The following is a 24,852-nucleotide window of genomic DNA, read 5'->3' as shown; positions in this document are numbered from 1 at the left end:
TGAGACTCCTGGGAACAAAATAACCCACACAAACAAAATCCACAAGGAGCCCCAAGCCTTCACTTCAATCCACTTGGCTCTCAACACCCTCCTGGTCTCATATTTTCCTTTCTGTCCTTCAGAGGAGGGTAGCTAATAAGACTTTGTCTCTTGCCTCTGGTAATTGTTTCCTAGTGCCCCTAGCACTGCTATAACAAATGACCACTGACTTAGAGGCTTCCAACCACACACATCTAGTCTCTCCCAGTTCTGGAGGTCAGAGGTCCTAAGGTCCAGGTGTTGGCAGGGGCTGGTTCCCTCCGGACACTCCTGGGAAGAGCGATGATGAACATCTATTGTTCTAAAGTCCAGTTTGTGGCAGTGTGTTACAGAGGCAACAGGAAACTGATACTCCATAGAAGTCAGTGGGAAAGTAAGACTGCAACAGGTCACAGCACTCCCGTTTACACAACATACTTCCCTAGTTCAAGCCAACACCCTCCGCTGTTGAGTTCTCCAACAGCCTCAGCTTAGCCTCTATCTCAGCCTACCAAATGCAACAGAGATGCTTCTAAGACACACTCGTGCCTGTGTTGCTTCCAGCCTGGAGTCTTCAATAGCTCCCCATTGCCCTTAGTACAAACACTGATCTCAAGCATGCATTGTGAGGACGTGGCTGTGTGTGATCCCTGGATTTACTTCTCCAGTGCATGCTCTTCTCCCTCTCCTTCCTGTCCTCCCTCCTCCACCTCCTGAACACAAACCTCCACTAGTTTCACAAACACGCCACCTGTCCTGTTGTATGAGTTAAGAGGGTGAGTGCCTGGTGTGGTGCCAGGTGCATGGTGGGGCTGTGCTGGGACTGAGCAAGGTGTCACCTCTGGTTCAGCCACTACCCAGGCAAGTGCCCAGGGTTTCCACTTTTCTCCTCTAAAAATGACAATATTGGGCCTGAAATTAGCCTTAATGGTCTACCCCACTCCTGTGAGTTAACAACAATCAAAACATTTTGGTCCAGGAAAAAAAGTTGCCCAGAAAAATGAGAAGGTTTTGGCCTTGTGTATCCAGATTAGCTGTTTGTGTGGACTGAGACCCATCCACTGGTCTAAAGCCCCCAGCCCCATGTATGGGTACCCATTTTGCAGCACAAAGGGTCAAGACAAGGCAACAAGACAGAGAAAAGTAGAGGAAGTAACAGGGTGGGTGGGGTGGGAAATTGTGATAAGGATCTTGAAAGTTCCCCAGAGTCTGGTTGCCTCCTGGTTGGTTAAAATTTCTGTGTGTTTTTCTTTTCTTTTCTTTCCTTTTCTTTTCTTTCTTTTTTTTTTTTTCCGACACAGTCCCACTCTGTCATCCAGGCTGGAGTGCAGTGGTGCAATCTCGGCTCACTGCAACCTCTACCTCATGGGTTCAAGCGATTCTCCTGCCTCAGCCTCCCAAGTACTTGGGATTACAGGTGCCTGCCATCATGCCCAGCTAATTTTTTGTATTTTTAGTAGAGAGAGTTTCATCATGTTGGCCAGGCTGGTCTCCGACTCCTGACCTCAGGTGATCCACCCACCTCGGCCTCCCAAAGTGCTGGGATTACAGGTGTGAGGCACTGTGCCCAGCCTGTGCCTTTTTCTATGGCAACAATTAGCACAGAAAACAATTCCCCCATAGGAGCATTTCCCCAGCACCCAACCTAGTGCCTGGCATACAGTAGGAGCACAATAAGTGCATGTGGAATGGTGGATAAATGAACGTGCCCAGTGCTTTTCTAGAGAGCACATCCCAGGGGCATACAGACACGCATGTCCAGGTGTCCAAATATCCTTCCCCAACTCCAGTCAGAGAGAGACCATGAGAGACCCCAGTTGGGAAGAACCGTCACATCCCCCCATCAGACCTTTGCTCCCCTTCTCCTTTGTGAGGCTGACACCCAAGCATTACCATCCTTATCCCTCCAGCTCTTACTTCTGGTGCTATCTGGAGACATGCATTTGGGTTGTTAAGATCAGAAGTGACAGTGGCAGCTCTGCACTTGGGAAGGTCCAATAGATGTATAATTGAGTCAGTGCAGCCAACTGCGTTAGGAGCTACACTTCCTCGAGGCTCCAGAGGCTCTCTACAAAAGGCCAGTGTATAAGCAATGTCCTTTCAGTGTTTTTAGTGAGACATCCTCCCCTCATTGGGGAACATTCTAGACACAAGGTTTGAGAAAGAAGGACCTTCCTTTCCAAAAGGGAAAAAGGAGGCCACATTTGGCTTACTGAGCATCCATTCTAAATGGCATTTGAGGTGCCTTCTACGTGCAGAAGCAGGTAGTGACACAAATGCATAAGGAGTGGTGCATGGTGCCCACACCGGGGACTAGCATCTAAGGCTGTGCTCCTCAAACTCCACAGACAGGTGCCCCCGGAATCTCGTAGACATGTAGATTCTCGTGCAGTGGATCTGGGCAGGGGGAGTGTCTGCATTTCTAACGGGCTCCCGAGGGCTACAGAGGCAGCTAGCCTGGACTGGGATCCATGTTCCCAGCCTGGAGACCCGTGGCACTGGCCATCCCTGAGAGTTTGTTTGATACGCAAGTTCTGGGGCATCCCAGACCTCCTGCCTCAGAATCCCTGGCAGTGGTGCCTGGGGACCCAGGTTGAACAGGACTCCCAGAGATTCAGATGCTCTGGCAAGTCTGAGCACCATGGGGGCCAGACCATGGCAACAGCCCATCCAGGAGCTGCACTTAGCCCTTCCTGCATGCTGTAAGATGTCATTAAGCAGCCCATGCCGTCCACTAGGCCAGGCACAGCCTCAGAACCCTCCAGGCAGCAGTCCAGGCCCCCAGGATGATAGTACGACACCCCAGGTCTACATAGACACTAAGGAGACAGCAGATGGTCCCCCAAGATGTGCTAGATGCTACCCAAGTGAGATGCACAGTTACACGGGTGCTCGGTCCGGGGAGGGAGCAGCCTGTGGTGCTCTGGGGGAGAGGAGGTGTTGGGGTGTCACAGGAGAGGTGAGACGTGATCTGGACCTTGGAAGGAAAGGAGGAGTTGTCCAGGGCAGCAAGGAAGGGCACCCCAGGCAGGGGTCACAGCACGGGCAGAGGCACAGAGGTGGCAAAGCTTGTTGTTTGCTTGGAAACTGCGTGAATCAGCTTAGGGCCAGGCCCTGAGCTCCAAAGTGGAGATGGGGTTATGGGAGGAGAACTGGGGAGCAGGGGAGCCAGGAGGCTGGTGTGAAAGACAGGGCCCGGGATGCATCCCAGGAAAGCCCCTGCCTACCCGCTTTTCTTCCCAGGCCCCTTTCCTGAGACCCTGCTGGGGAAAAAGAGACAACAGCGCAGGAGGAGGAGAGGGCAGTCAATGTGATTTCAGACACTCCAAGATAAACAGGGAAACTAAGAGTTGAGACTCGTTACATTGGCCATGGGAAAAATCACCATTAGGCACCGCATTTTAATACAGCATTCTGTCTGGTTTTGATTTCACAGATGTAAAAAAAAAAAAAAATGCAGGCAATCTGGAATTAAGTTGGACTACTTCAAACTGTTTCTATAAACCGCATTTGGGATTCTTCCAGCATTTCTGAGATTCAATTTACAGAGATTTCTTCAAGTCAAAAAAATAAAAAAGAAAGAAAAAAAGAACCTAAATACCCTCTGTGGGGAGCAGTTGTTGGGGTCCCGGCTGGTGCCATGTTCCCACAAGGGGCCTCCCTGTCCTAGTGTAATTGGCATAATTCACACTGTTCTGATTACAGAGGGCCTGTGAGATGTTGCGTTTAGGAGCCATTCCGGAGGTTTTCCTTCCTGCATGCAATTTCATCTGCATTTTTATCAACGAGAATTTTGCTGTTAATAGAACGTGTGTTCTAATGCTGACCGTGAAACTGAAGTCATACACCTGGGCAGGTGCTGGGCCCACATGTGCTAGGTTCTGCGGGGTCCGGTCAGATCTGGGAGGCCTAGCTTGGAGGCGGCTTTCCTAGGCCACCCCAGGCAAACAAGAGCTGCTTCAGGGTCCCCAACCTGCGCCACCCGCTCAGGGCTCCCCCCACCAGGTGAGCTGGACCCTGGGGGTCTCCACAGACACCTCAGCTAGTCCTGACCTGCTGACCAGACACCCACCAGCCCTGCCTTCCAGAGGGCCCCGCTACATCGTCTTCATACCCCAGGGCCTCCCAGCCGCCCCACCTGCAGGGCTGCTAGAACTTTCTCCCGAGACAAAGCCTGCCATTGTGCCTCCCTGGAGCCCGTCTCTGCAGTGGGGGGCAGGGTGTGTTAAGCGTCCCGGGTCCAGTGTCTCCGGCGTGTCCTGCATCTCGGCAGCCAGCTCCTCTGCAGCTCAGGCCCCGTGAGTCACAGCCGCTTCCTCAAATGCTTTGGCTGACCGCATCCCCCCGCCCCGCCAGAACCCTGGATGCCGGAGCCGTGTTTATTTTACTTTACATACATTTTCCAACACGGAGCGGCTTGAACACATGCAGCTCTTAGGCCCGGGCCGCACATCTCAGAAGCCCCGTGTGCGACTTTGACTGCCGCAGGATCCTCTGCCGGGGGAGGTGGGCCCGCTGCGCTTTGGGAGCACCCGCGCCCGACACTGAGGTCTCGGTGCTGTCTTCGGCCTCTTCGCCCCTGCTGGTCCCCTCTGGGAGCAGAGGCAGTCGGAAAACCCTAGGGCTGAAGTGCAGGCTTCGGGAGGACGCGGCCTGCCAAGATCAGCTCCCGGCACGCGATGGGAGCCTGGCTCACCTTCCCCCAGCACACGATGGGGCTGCAGCCTCCCCGGTCGGCCTGGCCTGCTGGAAAGGAGAAGCTCTGTTTCCAGAGGCTTCTGGCGAAGCCCATGGCCTCCCAATGTTGGCTGATTTATAAGGAAAGAGGGGAAAGGCCAAGTGTGGATGCCATTAGCATAACCTAATCCAGACCCCATGACAAGTCCAGGATCCTGCAGGGAGAGGGCATCCTTGAACGTGAAGGACTGGGTTTGGAAACTTGGCCTCCCGGAAGAAAGGTCTCCGGGCCCACCCACACCCCCCGTGTGGACGCCCCCGCAGTCTAATACACTCCACTGTAAGACGGACCACGAACAGCAGCAGCCTCCGGTGTCGGCCCAGTGATCCGGGAGCTCAGAGTGTAGGTACCTGACGGCTTGACTCGTCCCCAGGACAAGGCCTGTGAGTGGGAGAGGGGCACTCTGAGTGTGCGAATCTGTGAGAGTGTGTGTGTGTCTGGGCACGAGTGTGTATGCGTGTGTGTGTGCATGTACTATATTCACATGTGTGAGGGTGTGAATGTGTGTGTCTGTGGGTCTGGGCACATGAGTGTGTGTGTGCATATACTATATTCACGTGTGAGTGTGCAAATGTGTGTGTGTAGGTCTGGGCACGTGTATGCGTGTGTGTGTACTATATTCACATGTGTGAGTGTGCGAATGTGTGTCTGTGGGTCTGGGCACACGAGTGTGTATGCGTGTGTGTGCATGTACTATATTCACGTGTGTGAGTGTGCGAATGTGTCTGTGGGTCTGGGCACATGAGTGTGTGCATATACTATATTCACGTGTGTGAGTGTGCAAATGTGTGTCTGTAGGTCTGGGCACATGTGTATGCGTGTGTGTGCGAGTACTATATTCACGTGTGTGTGAGTGCGAATGTGAGTGGGTGTGGGTCTGGTCACATGTATGTATGCATGTGTGCATGTATTATAGTCATGTGAGTGTGCAAATGCGTGAGTGTGGGTCTGGGCACACAAGTGTGTATGCATGTGTTTCTATTGTATTCATGTGAGTATACGTGCAAATGTATGAGTGTGTTCTCTGCACACACAAGTGTATAGGTATGTGTTTGTGTGTGCATGCACTGTATTCATGTGAGTGTATGTGAATGTGTGACTGTGAGAGTTTGAGTGTGCCTGGGTGTCTGGCTATACTAGTGCATGTCTGTGTTCGTGTGCATCAGTCTGGGTGTGCCCGTGTGTGAATGTGTCTATGCGTGGGTGTCCCAATATATGTGTGCCTGTGTATCCATGTCTGGGTGTGCCTGCGAGTGTGAGTGTGTGCATGGGTGTCTGGATATGTGAGTGCTTGTGACTACCTGTGTGTGTATCCATGTCTAGGTGTGCCCGTGGGTGTGAGTGTGTCTGTGCGTGGGTGTCTGGATACGTGTGTGCCTGTATGAGTGTGTATCCATGTCTGGGTGTGCCCACGGGTGTGAGTGTGAATATGTAAGTCTTGCGTGTGCATCAGTGTGTTCACTTGAGTGTGAGGGTCTGTGCATAAGAGCCTATTGTGTGAGTGCATGTGGATTGCATTTATGTGAGTCCGTGTCTGTGTGTGCACGCACGTGTCCCCGCACAAGCCAGCCCGAGAGGGAGTGTCCCCTGAACACACCCTGGCAGCACTTGCAGCATGACGAGGTTGAGGGAATGTGTCGCTGAGGTCGTAAATGCCTCTCGCACGTCCCAACACGCTGGAGCAACAGCAGCCCGTGATGCCGGCCGTGCAGCCGTGAAGTCCGTGGAGCGTCCCTAATCACTGGGGGTTCTGCTTTGCGGTGACAGCGGTGCTACTCACAGCTCCAGAACTCTGCAGCTTCCCCCCTGAAACGGGAACGGGAAGGTGGCGCGGGCGTCCCCACCTCGAGCCACAGCAGGCGGGAGGCACAGGCTGGCAAAACTGCGTCTCAGTAGTGAGAAGAGACAAACAAACCGAACGCCAGGAGCAGAGGAAACGAAGACGATGTGGCCAAGAAAAATTGCATTTTTCTTTCCAGTTTTGCTAAAATAGCCTTCTCATTGGCTGCGGCTTTGGAGGTGGCAGAAATCATACGTTTAATCACGGCGCCCTCCTGCTTGCCAAGGTTAGCAGGGGCTGCACTGCTGTGCCCTCCTGTCCCTGGAGGCTCTGGTGGCCCCACTCCCCACACTGCCAGGCTGGGTGCCACGCTGCCGTGACCCCAGAATTCAGCCTGTGGTGATCGGTCTTCCCTAGCACGGAGCTGAGTTAGGGGCTCTAGAATCAGTCCCAGCCACGTGAGGCTCTCCCTGGGATGTGAGGGTCGTCTCGTCTGTTTACACGGGGGCCACAGTGCAGATCCCAGCCCGGGCAGGGGAGGGGCAAATCTATGCCCACTTCCAGCTTCCACTTCTGCCCGCCTCAAAGTGCCGGAGACTCCGGCACCTCTGCGTTCCTCCTTCCCGGTAGGAACAGAAAGCTGGGAAAGGGCTGGGGTGGCAAGGAAGAGCCCCAGGAAGACGGCAGTGGCTCTCCCCACTCCCTAGAGGACCTCCCTCCCCCAAGCCCATGGGCCGCCTTCTCCAGGGACGCTTCCCTGTCCCACCCACCGGGCAAGGTGGGCCCAGCAGGGTCTCCTTTACACCGTGCGCCCCCTCCTGTGGCCGGGTCCTGGGCTAATGACTTCACATGCTGCTTTTACAAGTCAGGTTTATTGCGGTATCACGTACACACATAAGGCTCACCCGTTTTCGATGTACAGCCGACGACTTGGTAAGGGTCTAGAGTGGGGCACTTCTGCCCCGACAGAGGCAGCCCACATTTTGCCCCTCTGCAGTCAGGCCCCTTCCCGGCCCCCAACCACCACCTGTCTCTCCTCGCTCCTACAGCTTTGCGTCCTCCAGAATTGTCCTGTGAGTGACTCCCGCAGGATGGAGACTTTTGTGTCTGGCTTGCTTCACTTCGCAGCAGGCTTCGCGGGACCCGTGTGGTGGCACCAGCGTCCAGCCCTTGGTACTGCTGAGTTGTAGGTTGTGGGACAGGTGGAGGTACCACAGTTGCTCATGGGTTCACCTGTGGATGGGCATGTGGGCTGTTGTGAGTGAAGCCACTTCAGACGTTTGCGTGCAGGTTTGGTGGGGACGTGCAGTTTCATTTCTTTTGAGAGTGGGATTGCTGGAGCCTATGTTAAGGGTACGTTCAACTCATCAGCTCAATTGTCTTCCAAATGGCAGCCCCGTTTTCCACACCCGCCAGCAACGCCCGCGACTCCAGGCGCACTGCATTTTCATCAGCACCTGGCAGTGGTGATTCATAATGCTTTAAATGTTAATTTCCCTCATGACTAGTGATGTTAAACATCTTATTAAACATCTTAGGTATTATTTCAGGTGTTATTTCAAATCTTTTACCTACTTTTTAGTGGATTATATTTGTCTTCTTAGTATTGAGTTATAAGAGTTAAATATTGTGGGTACAAGTCCTCTATCAGAAATGTGTTTTGTAAATACTTTCTTCTAGTCTGTGGTTTGTCTCTTCGTTTTCTTAAGTATGTCTTTAAAGAGCAGAGGCTTTTGATTCGGATAAAGTTCAGTTTGTCAGTTTTTTCTTTTAGGGTTATGTTTTTGTATCCTATCTAAGAATCTTTGACTATCAAATTCTCACAAAGCAGTTTTTTGTTTTCTTCTAGATGTTTTACGGTTTTAAATTTTACCTTTAGGTCTACAACCATTGTGATTTAGATTTTGTATTTAATGTAAGGTATAAGTTGAGATTCATTTCTCTCTGTTTTTGGAGACTTATGTCCAGCTATTCCAGAACCATTTGTTGGAAAGAGTATCTTTATCCCAACAAGTTATGTGGGCACTTTGTTGAAAAAGATCTATTGACCATATATACATGCGTTTATTTCCAAGACTCTATTTTGTTTTGTTGACCGACTTGTTTGTCCTTATGACAATATCACACTGTTTTGATTACAGTGGCATTATTGTACCTCTTGCAAAAATCAAGTGTGAATCTTCCAAAGAAGATTTGGAAGATTTTCTCTTTCAAAGTTGTGTGAGTTATTTAAGTGCCTTTTCATTTTCATATAAGTTTAGAATTAGCTTGCAGTTTCTAAAAGAAAAAAAAAGGCTGATGAGACTTTGATTGTGATTCCATTGGATCTATAGCTCAGTTTGCAGGGATTTACATCTTAACAATACTGAGTCCTCAAATCCATGAACATGGTACATCTCTCCATTTATTTAGGTCTTCTTGTATTTTTTCTCATCAACATCTTATAGTTTTAAGTAAACAAATTTTGCACATATTTCGTAAGATTTATCATTAAGTATTTCATGTTTGTGATGTTATGGTGAATATTGTTTTTAAATTCAATTTCCTATTGTCCACTGCTAGTATACGGAAATACAATTGGTTTTCATACATTAACCTTATGTCCAGCAACTTTGCTAAATGTATAAGCTCTTACACATTTTCTGGTAGATTGTTTAGGATTTTCTACATAGATGATCATGTTGAGTGCATATAAAGGCAATTTTATGTCTTATTTCCAATCTGCATGCCTTTCACTTCTTTTCCTGGCTTTATTTCAGTGGCTAGAACCTCTAGCACAGTGTTAATAAGAGTGATGAGAGTGACATTCTGACTTTGTTTCCAGTCTTTCTGCTTTGATCATTATCATATTCTTTCTTTTCCTTACTTTGAATTTATTGTGCTCTTCCTTTTCTAGGCTTTTAAGGGTAGAAGCTTAGATTACTGATTGGAGAACTTTCTTCTTTTCACATATATACATTTAATGCTATAAATGTTCTTCCAAGCACTGCCTTGCCAGCACCTACAAATTGTCATATGTATTTTCATTTTTGCTCAATTAATTTTTTTTCTAATTTCTCTTTGGATTTTTTGATCTATGAGTCATTTTAAAATATGTTCTTTAACTTCCAAATATTTGAAGAGATATACTATTAATTTCTGGCTTAATTCTGTTGTGGCCACATATTTCACATAACTTCACTTTTTAAAATTTGTTGAGATCTGTTTTATGGCCTGGAATATGGTCTATCTTGGTGAATGCTCCATGTGCATTTGTAAAAAAGTGTGTATTCTGGCCAGGAGTGGTGGCTCACGCCTGTCATCCCAGCACTTTGGGAGGCCGAGGCGGGTGGATCACGAGGTCAGGAGATCAAGACCACCCTAGCCAACACAGTGAAACCCCGTCTCTATTGAAAATACAAATTAGCCAGGCGTGGTGGCGGGCACCTGTAGTCCCAGCTATTCGGGAGGCTGAGGCAGGAGAATTGCTTGAAGCTGGGAGGCGGAGCTTGCAGTGAGCTGAAATCATGCCACTGCACTCCAGCCTGGGCGACAGCGAGACTGCGTCTCAAAAAAAAAAAGTGTGTATTCTGCTAATATTGAAAGTATTGCTTAATAAATGTCAAATCAATCAATTTGGATGATATTGTGATTCAGGGTTCTATATCCTTACTGGTTTCCTGTCTACTTGTTCTATAGCTTACAGAGAGGAGTATTGGAGGAGTATTGAAGTTTCCAACGACACTCAGGGATTTTTCTATTTCTTCTTTACTTTGTGATCCATGTGTTTTGAAATTCTGCTGTTAGGTGCAAGCATATTTACAACTGCTATATTTTCCTACAGAATGGCACTTTGTTTGTTTGTTTGTTTATTTTTTGAGACAGAGTCTCACTCTGTCACCCAGGCTGGAGTGCAGTGGGACCATGTTGGCTCACTGCAACTTCCATCTCCTGGGTTCAAGCAATTCTCCTGCTTCAGCCTTCTGAGTAGCTGGGATTACAGACACCCACTACCACGCCCGGCTAATTTTTTTATATTTTTAGTAGAGATAGGGTTTCACCATGTTGGCCAGGCTGGTCTCGAACTCCTGACCTCAGGTGATCCGCCCACCTCGGCCTCCCAAAGTGCTGGGATTACAGGTGTGAGCCACCGTGCCTGGCCAGAATGGCACTTTCAGGATCATATAATGTATCTATTCATCTCTGGTAATATTCCTTGTTCGGACGTCTATTTTATCTGATACTAACATCTCTGCCCCAGCTTTCTTTTAATAGTTCAGAATATAACTATTTCTGTCCCTTACCTTCAATCCACTTATGTTTTTATGTTATTTTTTTTCTTTTGTAGACAGCATAGAGTTGGATCTTGTTTTTATATCTACCCAACCTAAAAATCTGGATATTTTTATTGGGAAGTTGAATTTAAATCTACCACCTTGACACTTATTTTGTATTTGTCTCATCTGTTCTTTTTAAATAATTTTTCCTTTTTTCTTCCTTCTATTGGATCAAGTACTTTTTTTAAAGTGAAAGCCAATTTATTAAGAAAGTAAAGGAATAAAAGAATGGCTACTCCATAGGCAGAGCTGCTGAGTATTTTTTATTATTTCATTTTATCTTCACTATTGCCTTGTTATACCTCTTAGTGTAGCTATTCATGGTTGCAATAGGGCTTATGATAAAGTTACAGCTGTAGCTTCTCAGTCTGCCATTACACAATATTCTACCACTTCACATACATGTAGTAACCTGACAGCAGCGTCTGTACTTCCTCCCTCCCATCCTTGGTACTGTTGTTACCACAGATTTGCTTCTGCATGTTACAAACCCCACAATACACTTTTCCCATCTTTGCTTCAGGTAGTCAATTATCTTTTTGTTTGTCTTTGGATATCTTTTTAAAGATATAATCCACATACATAAAATGCACCCATTTAAAGCATGCAGTTCCAGAGACCAGAGGTTCTCAAACTCTGTATGGGAATCACACAGGTTCCTGGTAAAAGGCAGACTTCCAGGCCCCTGCTGGAGTTTCTGACTCAGCAGGTCTGGGTGGGGGCCTGAGAATCTGAATTTATAGCAAGTTCACAGGTGAACATTTGTGTGGCTATCAAGGGACACCTGGGGCCGGGCAACTTCTAAAGAAAAGTGGTTTCTTTGGCTCACAGTTCTGCAGGCTGTACAAGAAGCCTGGCAACAGAATCTGCTTCTGGTGGGGCCTCAGCCTGCTCCCACTTAGGGTGGAGGGTGAAGGGGAGCCATGTGTGCAGAGGGCACAGTGGGAGAGGAAGCCAAAGGGAGGGAGGGGCCACGCTCTTTTAACACCTGGCTCACGCAGGAACTAATTGAGCAAGGGCCCGCTCATGACTGGCAGGTGGGGTCGGCAGGAAGCCATTCCTGAGGGATCTGACCCTTGACCCAAACCCCTGTCCGTAGGCCTCACTCCAACACTGGAGATACATTTCAACATGAGATGTGGAGGGGACACACGTCCAAACCACAGCACCAGGCAATGCTTACACTGCGGGTCTGGGGCCCACTCCGAGAATTACTGCTCCGGACAAAATTACACACACGGACCATGCACCCACCCACAGGATCACACGCCCGTCTTCGGGTTGGGGGTGCAGGGAGGACGGGTAGAGATGTGTTGGGGTGCAAAGGAAAAGTCCTCATGGCCCACATATGTGCTCTGACCCCGTGGCTCTGCAGAAACCCATGAAAGAGGATCCTGAAAGAGCAAGGGCAGCCTCCAGGTGAAGGTGGTGGGCGGCCTCCAGGTGAAGGCGGCCTCCAGGTGAAGGTGGTCAGCACCCTACCTTTGGCCAAGAGGAGACTGCAGTTTCAACTCAAAGATTATTCCTGAATGAGTGAGTGACTGCATCTCTCTTCTCCTCACCCCTGCTGTGGTTGTATCTCCTCTTCAAGAAAAACCAATATGTGGGAAGGCCTAAGTCTGCACAAAACAAATATTTATTTTACAAAATATTGTTTTTTGCTTTTCCAGTGCAGCAAGCTTAAACTTCCTTAAAAACAAACCTCTGGGAAGAGGAAAATGAGGCAAGATGCTGAGAAAAAGTCATCTCCCACTCTGCCCTTCTCTGGCAAATCGAAGTGTCCTCTTGTGGGAGGCGGTGGGCAGCGACACTCCTGTTGGACGTCAGTGCTCTCGGGCCCGGCCACCCCGGAGCAGAACTCACTTAGGGCCTGGTGCCCCTGTGCCCAGTTCTCAGAACGTCGGAGTGCTCAGTTCTCAGAACGCCGGAGTGCCCCATTCATAACCTGCAGCCCCATTCATAGCCTGCAGCTCCCCTCCTTCCTCTCCTCCGGGTCTTCAGGGAGCACCCCCAGCTCCCCTCCCCACTCTCAAACCCTCCTCCTCCCTCCCCTCTCTCAGTTCCCTGTTTGCAGGATCTCCTCCTGCCCACTCTCCAGCCCAGGTCCTCCCCTCTCATCTCCAATTCTGCTTCACGGGCCATGACAGCAGGCAGGCCATGGCCTGCTCTCAGCAGTTTGATCGATGGACTAAGGAGATCACTCCTACGAGAGTGAAAAAGTCAAATGTGCCTGAGATTCGGATGGGGAGCTCTCAAAGCTACGGATTGCAAGAGTCAACACCGCCTCAAAAGTACAAGGTCGGCCGGGTGCAGTGGCTCACACCTTTAATCCCAGCACTTTGGGAGACTGAGGCGGGTGGATCACCTGAGGTCAGGAGCTCAAGACCAGCCTGACCAACATGGTGAAATCCCGTCTCTATTAAAAATACAAAAAAAATTAGCCGGGTGTGGTGGTGCATGCTTGTAGATCCAGCTACTCGGGAGGCTGAGGCAGGGGGAGCACTTGAACCCGGGAGGTGGAGGTTGCAGTGAGCCGAGATTGCGCCATTGCACTCCAGCCTGGGCAACAGAGTGAGACCCTGCCTCAAAAAAATAAAAAAATTAAAGTACGAGGCCCGGTTTAAATGCAGGAGGAATCTGGTGAGCGAGTTTCACTCTGATGCAACAGAAAAGCCAAGCCAAGCCTTGGCTGTGCCTGATCTTGGCCGGGGAGCCACAGGCAGGGTCTGCTGGTTTCGGTATCAGGAGCACATCCCCAGGACCACGTGTGAGATGGGAAGTGCCTTGATGGAAAACTGATACCTTTTTCTTTCCGAGTAACTTTAGAATATGTCGCTTCAAATATAACTAATATCCTGATTTCAATGGACTTGCATGGAAGGAAACACAAGTTCATTTGCCAGTGGGGGGTGAGGACTGGGAGAGTGGGGAGCAGGGTGGGGAAGAGGGGACCATTCCACAAGCCGCAAGAGCCTGGACACCTCCAGCCTTCAATAAATAGCATTTGAATTTGCTGTGCCTAATTCAACCTTGCATTTGTGTAGTGAAAGTCAGGCCCGCGGTGTGTATAGTTTGGCACATGAGTTCAGCTCGGGTCCCCTTGATCTGCTTCTGTGTTCTCACTCTCTCCCTGCCCGGCACGCCCCTCTTTTTCTATCCAGATGAGCGAAGGGGTGAATTAGTCCAGAAATGTTTCTGCTCCAGTCAAACAAACATTATCACCTGTCAGTCAAACATTATCACCTGTCAGTCACCAGAGACGTGCACGGGTGCCTTCTCCTTTGCCTCGAGGTTTCTATGACCTGGGAAAAGCCCATCCCATTCCCGGATGAGGCTTCCCTGCCACGGGCCACAGACACACGAGCTACGCCCCGCCTTGCCAAAACTTTCAAGGTGGGATGGAAGAATCTGTCGTTTCTGCATTTACGATCCCGTACGTGTTCCGTGCTGCATCTGTTCTGGTTGGGTTGTCTCTCCTCTCAAGGCCTCTTTTGACCCAAACTTACTGCAAAGCAGATGAGTGAGCCAGAAGCTGCGCTGGGCGTTGGGGGTTGTGGCAGAGGCTGGGGCTGTATGTGGGCCGGCAGGCCACGGGCCGACCCACCACAGGCAGCTTAGCAACCTGCCAAGGACAAACACATGGTCATCATGATAACAACTTCCCCACCTTCATTTTTTTTTTTCATATTTCTTTGAGTTTCAAGATTGAGACTTCTTGTAGCAGCTCTTTAATTTCATGGGAGAGAGGGTGGTGTGTGGAGGCCGCCATTGCCTCTCTGCTATCCAACGCCCTAGTGGAGAAGCTCCTGGCAAGGGCTGGAGGCATGGCCTGGCCAAGCTCCTTGGCACTGCAGAACAAATCTCCTTCTTTGACGCCTCTGAAATGTTGATGGAAAGCACACGGGTGTCCCAGCCAGCTCCCCCAGGCCCAGGTCCAATCCATCATGTTCTCTGCACTGCACATCTCTGGGTGGATGGCCTCAAGGAGCAGCGCCAGTGATGTCAGCTCACTCTGGCATCTCCCAAGACAAAAGCATCCCAGGGTGGAGAGCAGGAGGCCCTGCGTGATGATGGACAGAAGGCTGGAACTTGTGAGCTCCGTGCAGTCTGGTACTAATAACTCAGGATCCCCATCTAATGGAAGCATTTTATGAGCTTCGGTGGGTGCAGGGTGCCAGACATCCTCAGGCCACCAGGCTGAGACCCCCCCAGCCCTCTGGGAGTGGAGTAGCCCTGGGGTGGCAGGAGGCAGGTGGGAACTTCTACAAGCAAGAGGGCCTGGTTTGAGTCAGCTTCACCACACACTAGCCACCTGGTGTTTCTGAGCCTATTTGTCATCTATGACTTAGGAAGGATAATCATACAGATTAAGGTAGGATAATTCCTAGATCATCATAGAGATCAGGGCAGTGTCCTCCAACTCCAGAATTAAAAGGACCAGTGAAACGGATTTCCTCTGTTTCTGTTTTACTGATTCTTCCTTTTTTTCTCTTCTCCTTTCTGGGTTGTTGAGTTTAATTTGCTCTTCTTTCTCTAGTTTCTCAAGGTGATAACTGATTTGGGACCTTTTTTCTCTTCTAACATAAGCATTGAATGCTATACATTTCCCTCTGAAGTGCGGCTTTAACTGAACTCTATACAGTGTGATGGATTGCATTTCCGTTTTCATGCAGTTCCAAATATTTTCTAATTTTCTTAGTGATTTCTTCTTTGAAACATGAGTTAGTTAGAAGTGTGTTCTTTAATTTCAAATATTTAGGTAGTCTCCAGACATCTTTCTGTTACTGATATCTAGTTAAATTAATCCTCTTGTGGTCAGAAAACATATATTGTATGATTTTAATCTTCTTAAATTTAGTGGTATCTATTTCATGGCCCAGAATATAGTCCACTTTGATGAATGTTCCATGTTTATTTTGTGGTTAGAGGGAATTTTCTGTAAGTGCCAATTAAGGAAAGCTGATTGGTAACGTTCTTCAAGTCTTCCATATGTTACTGACTTTCTGTCTGCTTATTCTATCAGTTGTTGAGAGAGGGCTGTGATGACTTTCTGATGTGTCTGTTGGTGAGGTTAGAGTCCCAGTTACCCAATCTAAATCTATTCTAGGTGCTACTGTGCAGGGATTTTGCAGGTGTCACTAAAGTCTATAATCAGTCCATGTTAAGTAGGGGAGATTATCCTGGCAGGGCCTGACTTAATCAGTCAGAAGATCTTAAAAGCTCAGTAAGCCTTTCCCAAAGGAAAGAAGAAATTTCTCCTATGAACAACAGCTCCAGCTTGTGTCTGTGTCATGTCAGCCCATGTTCACACTTGCAGACAGCCCTCACAATTACATTAGCCAATTTCATTTACACACACACACACACACACACGGTTGACCCTAGAATAATGCAGAGGTTGTGGTGCCAACCTTTGCACAATTGGAAATCTGCAAATAACTTTTGACTCCCCAGAAACTTAACTACGAATACCCTACTGTTGACCAGTAGCCTTACCAATAACAGTAATAGTTATTAATACATATTTTGTATGTATATTATATACTGTATTCTTACAATAAAGCTAGAGAAAAATATTATAACCATAAGGAAGAGAAAATATATTTACTATTGGTAAAGTGGAAGTAGATCATTGTAAAGGTCATCATCCTCATTATCTTCACATTGGGTAGGCTGAGGCAGAGGAGGAAGAAGAGGGGACTAATCTTGCTGTATCAGGGCTGGAAGAGGTGGGAGGAAATCCACCTATAAGTGGACCCTGCAGTTCAAACCCATGTTGTTCAAGGATCAACTACAGATAGATGATAGATAGATAGATAGATAGATAGATAGATAGATAGATAGATAGACAGACAGACAGATGACAGACAAATTCTGCTTCTCTGGTTACACTCTGACTGAACTGATACAGGGGTACTGAAGCCTCCAGCTATAATTTTGAATTTCTCTATTTTTCTGTTCAGTTCTATCAAGTTTTGCTTCATGTAAGTTGAAGTTGTAATTAAGAATGTACATATTTAGGATTTTGTGTCCCCTTCATGAACTGACACCTTGATCATTATGAAATAACTGTCTTTATCTCCACTAATATGCTTTGCTAGCAAATCTCTTTTGTTTGCCATTAATAGAGCCACTCTATCTTTCTATTGATTAGTGTTAGCATGATATATCTTTTTTCTACCCTCTTACTTTTAACCTACTTGTGCTTCATATTTAAATTGCATTTCTTGTAGGCAACATATACTTCGGTCTTCCTTCTTTACTGTATCTTACAATTGTTGTTCATAATTTGGAGGTTAGATAATTTACATTTAATGTAATTATTGATTATGTTTGATTTAAATTTATCTTCTTGCTATTTGTTTTCTATTTACCCCATCTGTTCTTTCTTTCTTCTTTCCTTTTTTCATGCCTTCTTTTAGATTAATCGAGGGTCTTATTTTTAATGATTCTCTTTTATCCTACTATTGAATTATTAGCTATCCCTTAATTTTTAATTTTTATTGAATGTTCTAGAGTTTATAATATGTATTTTAACTTATCACAGTCTACTTTCAAATGATATTGTTCCACTTCACAGAGGGTAGGAATCACTGAGTGGTGCACTTCCATTCCCCCAACCCTCATTCTTTGTGCTATTATTGTCATAGATTTTACTTCCACATATACTATAAACCCCAAAATAAATTGTTTTAAACAGTGAATGATTGAGGAAAATGCGTTTATCTATCTTTTGCGTTTATCTCTGTAATTACTCTTCACTGATTTGTGTCACTCTAAATTTCCATCTGGAATTATTTTTCTTCTGCTGAAAGAAGAAAAATAAAGAAATGTTGAAGGAAGCCTTTAACATTTCTTGTAGAACAGATTTGCTGACAATGAATTCCATCAGTTTTTATTTGTATAAAATAGTCATTATCTCCAATTTTGAATGATATTTTTACTGAGTTAAAAAAATCATTCTTGGCAGGTTCTCCCCACCAACCGCCTCCTTAGCATATTACAGATGTCTTCCCATGTCCTTCTGGCTTGCATGGTTTCTGTCAAGAGATCTGCTGTCTCTCATATTTTCTTCCTCTATACATAATATGTTTTTTCTTATCTGGCTGCTTCTAAGATTTCTCTTTATCACTGGCTTTCAGAAATTTGTTTATAACATGCCTTGATGTGGCTCTTTTGGTATTTATTCTACATGGGATCTATCAAGCTTCTTAGATCTGTGGGTTTATACTTTCCAACAAATTCAAAAAACATTTGGCCATTATTTCTTCAAAACATTTTTCTGTCCCTGCCTCTCTTCTCTTTCTAGATCTCCACTTACACACAGACACGATGCTTTGATATTATCCCACAGGTCACCAGTATCCTGTTTTTGTTTTTGTTTTTTAAGACTTTTTTCTCTGCTTTGATTTGAACAGTTTCTATAGCTATAGCTATAGTTTCTCTAGCTTCAGACTCAATGATCTTTTCTTCTATTCTGTGAATCCCATCCAGTGTATTTTTCATTTCAGGTATTAAATTTCTATCTCTAAAAGTTTCGCTTGTGACCTTTTATATGCTTAATTTCTCTCCTTACATGACCCTGTTTTCTTCCTCCTTCTTGAACACATAGAAAACATTTTTAATAGCTGTTTAGCATCCTTGTCTGTGAATTCCATCATCTGTCACTTATGATTGATTCCCACCCCTACTCCCACCTCCAATTATGGATCTTAATTTTTTGCATATCTTCTTATTTTTGACCAAATGCCAGACATCGTGAAAATTCATTGTTGATTTCTGGCTTTTGTTGTACTCCTTTGAATAGCATTGGACTTTATGTGCAATGAAGTTATTTGGAATCAGTTCGATCTTTCTGAGCCTTGCTTTTAAATGTTGTCAGGGTGGGTCCAAAGCAGCCTTAGGCTATGGCTAATTTACCACCATTTCTCAGGCAACACTCTTCTGAGGATTCTCATATTATAAAGTCTTCCCATCCTGGCTGGTGGGAACACAAACCGTCCCCCACCCTGTCCCCCACCCTGTGTGAGCTCCAAGTATTGTTCTGCCTGCTCCTTTCGGGTGGGTGTTTCCCCAGCCTTCAGCTGTTTCTTCACACGCACACACAGATCAACGCTTAGCCAAAACCCCAGGGGCCCTCTCTGCAGACCTCTGGCGCTCTCTTTGGGCAATGCTTTCCTCTCCAGTACTCTGCCCTCTGGTTCTTGCTATTTGCCCTCCCTGAACTCATTTCTATCTCCTCTACTCAGCAAGATGGTCACCTTGATCTCCTCTCCCCTCATGGCAGTGAGCTGGCACCTCCATGGGACACTTGTGTCCTTTCTCACAGGGATCACAGTCTTGAGCTATCTGTTGTCCAATGTCTGAACATGATGCTCTGAACACTTCATCCAGTTTTCTAGTAGTTTACAGCAGCAGGGGGGTAAATCCCTCTTCCTGTTACCCCATATTAGTCAGAACCAGATGTCCAAATAGCAGTAAAATTTTGAGTTTTTTTGAACAAAATCATTTTTTATTCCCACATTTTAAAGACTAACCCCAACAAATACATCACCCTCTACTGTCACTGTCATTCCATCACACAGCAGGAAGGACATGATCTCAGGATAAAGACCGTTTCTCCCCAGGGTAACCCAGCGATGCGTCTTCCACCTGTTTATAAACTCTCTACAATGTCCGTATTTAACCACAGAGTCTGTGCATTTTTCATAAGCTAACATTTGGGACTATTCATTGGAGATCATGGAGACACAGTACCTGATCATAGGACTTAAGAATGTGATTATTTTTATGTGTGTGTATCTGAAGCCAAGATTATGAGCCTGACATTCTTTGCTTGTGTCATCCTGGCAGAAAGGTAGGGTTCCTCCTTCAGGAGCTTTCTGAGATACAGCAGGGCAGGCTGGGCCTGGGCTGGCACCATCAGGAGCAAGTTCTTACACTGAGCTCCTGGGTGCAGTCTCTGAAACACGCTCCACACAACTCCAGGTGTTCCTAGGCAAGTGCCTGGGACAGTGATCACTTCGAATTCTCAACATGCTCCTGGAACAGGTGGCAGATGGGCCACTGCTACCTGGGGTGGAGCTGGGGCTAGAACAGGCCAAGGCCCTTTGCATTATTTCAGGGATTCCCAAACATCACTCACATGTGCATCCTCATGACTTTTGCCAAATCTCCATCATGCCTACCTTGGTAAATGCCTACCTTGTTATTTATTTAACGTATTTCTTTAAAATTAGCTTCTCTCTTAAATTTAGATAAATGTATATTTAAAAGACATTTGTACTACTACAATGCTGACCTCCTAGAGGTTGTCCTAGGGTGAGTGTTTAACTGTGATGCACTTCCCCTCCTGTGCCTGGACCCTGGCCTTCGTGGCAGCCCAGGGAAGTCCGCTGTCCCCTGCTACCCCTGGCGCTGGGTGTGGAGCGGCAACACTTGCTCACGGTTGGGGGGAAAGTCAGTTAGCTTCCGGGGAGGACAGTATGCAGGTTCCTCAAAGAATTAAAAATAAAACTACCATATGATCCTGCAATCCCATCAACGGGTACCTATGCAAAGGAAAGGAAATCAGTACATCATTGAGACGTGTCGGACCTGCTCACAAGAGCCAAGAAAGGAACCATCCCAAGGGCTGCTTGGCAGACGAGCAGACAAGCAAGGCATGGTATAGACATGACGGAGCATGCTACAGCCTTTAAAAAGAAGGCCGTCCTGTCATCTGTGATGACGTGGAGGAGGCTGGAGGACGTCAGGCCAAGTGAAATGAGCCAGGTGCAGAAAGACAAACACTGCACGATCTCACTTACGTGTGGCATCTAAAAAAGTTGAACTCACTGAAGCAGAGAGTAGAGCCGTGGTTACCGGGGCTGGGAACAGGGGGGGAATGGAGAGGTGTCCATCAAAGAGTGAGAACTTTCACTTGTACAGTGAATACGTCCTGGGGATCTAGTGCACAGCCTGGTGACTCTAGTTTAGAATAATCGATTGCGTATGTGAAATTTGAGAAGAGCAGGTCCTAAGCATTCTCATCACACACAAAGGTCACTGTAGGGCGATGGATGTGACAATTAGCTGGATTGTGGTAATCATTCGGCAGTGTATACGCACACCAAAGCTTCACATTACATGCCTTAACTCTATTCAATTTCCATTTGTCAAATATACCTCTTTAGATAAAGGTGGAAAAGAAACACAGTGATAGGAAGTGAGGCTGAGAGAGGTTAAGTGACTCATCCACAGTCACACAGTAAGTCAGCAGCCACAAGCGGGACTCGGGTGCTCTGTCCTCCTCCAGCCTGTGCTCCTGCACCATGCCCCCCATAAATGCATCCTAAAAACAGCAGCTGAAGTCCATGTAAGGCACGTAACATCACTAGTCACTAGGGAAATGCATCTCGAAACCCCAGCCAGGTGCCACTGCACCCCACTGGCAGGGCCGACCCCAGAGAGACTGGTGGGCCCACGTGCCAGAGGCAGAGGAGCCACGGGAACCCTCATGCACCGCTGGTGGGAACGTGGCATGGCCGCTCTGGAGAAGGGTTTGTTCAACATGCACACGCCAAAGCCCTTACAAACATTCCTGGAGCACTGGCTGGGTGCTGGGACTGAGGGGCAGACGGCCAATGTGAGCACGAAGGCCGACCTGGGCACAAAGGCTCACAGCAGCTCTGTGTCCAGTTGGCAGACCCGGAAACGGCCCAAACATCCTTCGGCAGGTGGATGGACCACCACAGCTGGTGCCTCTAAACCCCGGACTCAGCTTAGGACTAAGAAGGATGGAGACAGGCTGCAACCTGGATCCCCAAACGCACTCTGGTAGGTGAAAGGTTGCGTACTGGAGAACTCCACCTCGATGATGTTCTGGAACAGGCAAAATCACCTCCAGAACAGAAATCAGAGGGGGGCTGCCAGGGGCTGGCGCAGGGGAGGGGCTGACTCCCAGGGCACAAGGGAGTCTGGGGGAGTGACAGAGCATCCTGCACCTCCGTTTCCATGTTGGTCACACAACTGTACACATTCGCCGAAACTCAGAGAGCAGGAATTGAAAGTGTGGATTTTACTGACATAGATTACATCCCAGCAAACCTGACTTCAGCAACAACAGGTACATCCTCCTGTACCAACGTCACCTCATCCCTCTGCCTCATGGCAGTCATGCGTGAGCTGGGCCCTGTCCTCAACCCCACCCTCTTCACAGCCGACCCTCCCACCCACAGCTGCACACACTTCCGGCCTGTCCCCTGGTGTCCCAGAGACCCTAACACTCTGTCCCCCAACGTGAATGTTTGTCCTGTCCTCCTCCCCACATCCTTCCAGATGGCGTCCGCCCTACCACACACGAGGAGGCCCCCCTCCTGCCCTTTCAGATTCTAATTCTTTTTTTTTGTAGAGGGGGGGTCTCACGATGTTGTCCAGGCTGGTCTCAAACTCCTAGGCTCAAGCGATCCTCATGCCTTGGCTTCCGAAAGCTCTGGGATTACAGGCACAGCCACCACAAAGCCCAGCCTCAGAGTCTTATTTTTCTACTTAGCTGTCAGCTCCCGGTTTGCTCTGCAGAAGGCCTCCCGTGGTGCCGTTTGCTAATCCTCAAAGCCCAGCCCTCGTCCCAGTGCTTGCCAAACGGCAGGTGTGCAATACAAATGATTAAAGAAGCCGGTGGATGAATGGACAGATAAACAAACTGTTCTGGAGAGGAGATGGGGACAAAATGACTTATCTAAGCCCCATTCTTTGGCAAGAGAAAAGGGACTATTAAAAAGAAAGAAGTTACCTGGACCCCTCTGGAACCTGCACAAGGTCACAATCACACACGAGCAACCCCACACAAGGTCACAATCACACATGAGCGACCCGACACAAGGTCACAATCACTCATGAGCCAGCCCAGGCCCACAGCGGGCAGGTGACAGGGAGGCCACGGAATTCCCAGCTCAAGGCCGTTGTCAGCCTAGAAAATATGTGGGGAAAAAAACCAGTTCACTTTGCCTGGATTCCAGCATCTTTCCCAACAGCCTGGCTCTGCTCAGCCTAAAATCAGTAGAAAATGTTCGGCCAAGTTCAGTACCCCTCAGACACCCACACTCTGAGTTTCAGACCAAACTTCAGTCTTTTGAAGTTGAGGTTCTGTTAACACTTGGCTCAAAACCAGAGAGATGGTAAGAGGCTTATAAAGAAGATTTGAAAGGCTACCCCGGTGCCAATTAGCTCTTACAAAACTGTGTTTTGATGAACGAAGTGTAAATGAATAAGGGACACATGGCTCACGTCTCCCTGGAAACCACATGGGGTTCATCGCGAAGCGGGTGGAGGGGGACCCGCCCGCCAAACTGCATGACAGGTCGTGCCAGATTCCAAATGTTTGGCGGGGGCGGGGGGGGCAGTGTTCAAGACGCCTGGCTGACATCAAAACACTGCTGGATTCTTCCTTCCTCGAAGCCAACATTATTCTCATTAAAACCTAATCAGATCATCCGCTGTAAGGAGCGGTCCGTCCTGGGGAGCGGTGCAGAGAATCCCTCTGTTATACAACAGCTGCTCTTCCGGCAACCAGGGGAGGGGGCTTGGTGGCCACACCACCCCCCATTTGCAGCTCTGCCCGGGATGGGTGCCCCTATGACCAGAGAGATGAGGAAACGCAGCGGAGTGGCTCCTGAGATGGAATCAGGACTTCCCCTGGGGCTGGGTCTCTGGGTCCTGCCCCCCACCTTGGAAACCTCCCTACCACATTCCTAACCAGGGCCAGGGCAGGAGGTGGCAACTTGCAGGCGTCCAGTGCAGGAGGGAAATCTAATGTGTTGCTCAGCGGGCTGGGGGCAGTGGCGGTCAAGCAGCAGCCTGGACACTGCAGTGCAGGTGCCAGGTGGACGTGGTCGGTGTCAGCAACCAGCTGCCGGAGTCAAGGAGATTCTTCTTGCAATGCAGGGACCCGTCTGGTCAATGGCAGGCCTGAAGAACAAATCTGCAAGCTGGGCATGGTGGCTCACGCCTGTAATCCCAGCACTTTGAGAGGCCGAGGCGGGCGGATCACCTGAGGTCAGGAGTTCAAGACCATTCTGGCCAACATGGTGAAACCCCATCTCTACTAAAAATACAAAAATTAGCCGGGCATGGTGGCGGGTGCTTGTAATCCCAGCTACTTGGGAGGCTGAGGCAGGAGAATCGCTTGAACCCGGGAGGCGGAGGTTACAGTGAGCCAAGATCACACCACTGCACTCCAGCCTGGAGGACAGATGGGATTTCCCTCTCAAAAAAAAAAAAAAAAAAAAAGAATAAGCCTGCAGTTTTCCAGAGAAGAGGGAATTGCACCTGAAGACCACAGCATGGATTCCGCCCGAGAGTCCTGCCTGCCAGCACCCGCACACCGTGAGCTCGCCAGCCCCTACAGTTGCAAGAGAAAACTCCTAAAAATCACACATATAGAAATGATTTTACAGATATAATGCTATCTGTTATCAATGTGGTGGATTTAGATATAACATTTTTATATATTTACATATTTTATATACATTTATATGTAGTGTGTGTGTGTGTGTGTGTGTGTGTTTATGATTCTGATTCTCTGGAGCGCCCTGATCCACGGAGTAGGAAAGGCATATCGGTTCTGAAACCCAGCCCTTGAAAAATGCCTCACCCAGTGGCGCTATCGATGGGCGGTTTCCAATGCTGACTCTGGCTTATATGAAGTTCTGGGGCTAAAAAAACTATTTTTGATGAAACAGTCAGGACAATGGTTGCCTCAAGGGGTGGAAGAGGGACACGGATGGCTGGGAAGAGCGGGGAAGGAACTTCCTGGGGTTCCATGTCTTGATCAGGGAGGTTGCCGAGGGGCGCTCACATTTGCCAAAACAGCGAACCGTACATCTAAGACTTGTGCATTTCACCGCATGGAAATTTCACTTAAAACGTAAACAACGATTGCACTCTAGCTAATGAAATTGAGCTAAAACCATTTAGAGTGAATCATGCTTGCGTCCACAGTTGTTTTCTGAAATGGATCC

General features: G+C 47.9%; 1 long non-coding RNA gene across 2 annotated transcripts; it reads left to right on the top strand.

Moving 5' to 3' along the window:
* Positions 1 to 799: 799 nt before the first annotated feature.
* Positions 800 to 13,875, top strand: LOC134729285 (uncharacterized). Of its 2 annotated transcripts, XR_010110254.1 has the most exons (3): positions 800 to 5,098; positions 7,586 to 12,385; positions 12,523 to 13,875. It is a non-coding gene; the product is annotated as an uncharacterized LOC134729285 (long non-coding RNA). The 2 variants fall into 2 exon arrangements; XR_010110253.1 differs by having other exon boundaries at positions 800 to 12,385.
* The last annotated feature ends 10,977 nt before the right edge of the window (positions 13,876 to 24,852 follow it).

The sequence above is a fragment of the Pan paniscus genome, chromosome 18, assembly GCF_029289425.2.
Source record: "Pan paniscus chromosome 18, NHGRI_mPanPan1-v2.0_pri, whole genome shotgun sequence".
Classification (NCBI taxonomy): domain Eukaryota; kingdom Metazoa; phylum Chordata; class Mammalia; order Primates; family Hominidae; genus Pan; species Pan paniscus.
This window is presented reverse-complemented; position numbering and strand designations above follow the sequence as displayed.